Source organism: Penaeus japonicus, unplaced genomic scaffold (assembly GCF_977035675.1).
Source record: "Penaeus japonicus unplaced genomic scaffold, GWHDUDI00000001_assembly GWHDUDI00000010, whole genome shotgun sequence".
NCBI classification, from domain to species: Eukaryota; Metazoa; Arthropoda; class Malacostraca; order Decapoda; family Penaeidae; genus Penaeus; species Penaeus japonicus.
In genome coordinates, this window is record NW_028234412.1 from 25,887,107 (window position 1) to 25,889,606 (window position 2,500).

The 2,500-nt window shown below is 38.6% G+C and overlaps 1 protein-coding gene across 25 annotated transcripts in view; it reads right to left on the reverse strand.

The window, feature by feature from the left end:
• The window catches only part of SLO2 (slowpoke 2), a 579,670-nt gene that overhangs the window by 112,902 nt on the left and 464,268 nt on the right, over positions 1-2,500 (reverse strand). The window lies entirely within an intron of this gene.

A 2,500-nucleotide genomic window follows, 5' to 3' on the forward strand; every position in this document is an offset into this window, starting at 1 on the left:
ATATATATATTGTAAATGTATACCTACATATCTATATTTATACCTGTCTATTTATGAGACAACGATTTCAAAATCAGCTGGAATTCCATATTATCATAATTCTATTTTGAGTGTCAGCATGTATTTCCTTTTCCATCGACTATACACACACACACACACACACACACACACACACACACACACACACACACAAACACAGATATTTGCAGTGAGAGCAACTGACAATAAACAACTCTGCACTTATTAGAGAGTTGTGTATTGAATCACATCCAAAAGTCGGGTCACATAGCATGTCCACTGAAAATGTTACGAAGAAAGTTGTTCTAATTTTACAAAACGCGGAACAGGATTTCAAAGGAACATAACATAACAACACTTTTAACACACACTTGTGCTTTTGGTGCTTTAAAGTTCTATAACATGGACGTACTTTTAGCACAAAATGCGCACGTATTCCACACAACAAGACGTAAGACTGAGAATCCGCGTATCACTAGCAAAGTTCTCATCTTGCGCTTTTTAATTTCCTCCGAGCTTGGTTTCTCAGTAGTCAGCAGGGCAGGTCTCTCCATAGCTTGAATTGATCTTCGATTGATTTAGAAGATGGTGACTTTTTGATATAGATCTCTGTGTATGTACGTAGCACACACACACACATACACACACACATACACACACACAGACACACACACAACACACACAGACAAACACACACACAAACACACACACACACACACACACACACACACACACACACACACACACACACACACACACACACACACACACACACACACACACACACACACACACACACACACACACATACAAACACACACACACAAACAAACACACAAATTGCAAATCACAAGAAAAAAGAAAAAGACCCCAACTGGTGTCACTGGATCTCTCCTTCCCTAAGGTGATGGCAGACAATCCCCTTGAACTGGGAGTGGTTACAGGACTCTCGGGAAGGAGAGGAAGACAAAGGGCCCAGAGTTTAGAGGTGAAAGGAATGAAAGACGGATCAGAGGATTGTCTCTCGAGTCTACGATCTCCACGCGGGGTGAGGACCCACACGCACTCTAGCAACTCTGGAGAACAATATTTAAAGCAGAATCTATAGAAAAGACAAGATTGTTGTGAGTCTTGGTTTCAAACGAGAACTCCTTCGTTGGGCTTCTGATTCGAGGCTGATAAGGAGGACATTGAAAGGAGAGCCTCCCCAGATAAAGGAGCGGTACTCCATGCATAGAGTGATATGACCCAGAGAGTTCAAGGAGCCCCTTAGATGCACCTGCGGCGGCTCGAGGTCACACTCTACCTGTTACCATCTCCGTCTGACACAGGTTACTGTTCATATCTGCACCAATATATATATATATATATATATATATATATATATATATATATATATATATATATAGATAGATAGATAGATAGATAGATAGATAGATAGATATACATATATTTATATATGTATATATATATATTTTTTTTAAATAAATTCAACTGGTTACCAATCGAAATTCTCATATAGCAAAGATTGAAGGAATAAGAGAAGGAGTTTGGAAGAATACGTTCTTTCAAGCAGTTTCGCCGTCGCCACTTGGAGATATGAACAAAGATTAACGAATAATGATGTAGAGGATCAGATAAAAGGTTGAGAAGCAGAGAAGGGAGATAAGTGGATAGTAAAAATCCTCAGCACATAACTGGATAGCCGAAGGTGGATCTGGAAAAATTCATGACACAAGGAAAGGCGAAGGAAAAGAATCCTACAGAACACCGCTGTCAACCAGAATAATGCTGTCAACCAGAATAGATACACAATATAAATAGAGAAAGATTAATAGAAAGGAAGAGAGATGCTGTTTAACAAGAGAGAAGCTCGCTAGATAGATATCCTATTACTAAAACTATTAGCAAAAAAAGGACTACCATTATAGAATATTGATATTTGTAGAAGCAACATTAAACCCCGAAGTGTTTTAAACTCCGCTATAGGGATGAAAATTCATTGCAGCTATTTTCAAGAGAAGACAACTGAAGTTTGTTATGCTCCATAAAAGTATTAAATATAGATACAGGTTTCGAGATAGCAGGAGATATATCTGCACTTATAGGCACACACACACACACACACACACACACACACACACACACACACACACACACACACACACACACACACACACACACACACACACACACACACACACACACATACCCCCCCCCACACACACACACATAAACACACATAATTACAAAATTACTTTTTCAAAGGATGACTACACAAAGACGTCGATCTTGACGGATGCTGTCAACACACAAGAAAACAACTAAAAACATAACTGACCTTTTTGTAAAGAGCCATAAAAAATAACTGACTGTAGATTCATCTTAACCAGTTAACCACAGACAGGCAAGCATTTAACTCGTCAAGGTTGTTTCTTGAGAGAAGGTATTTTTTTTTATATGATGTTTTACTTTTGTCTGT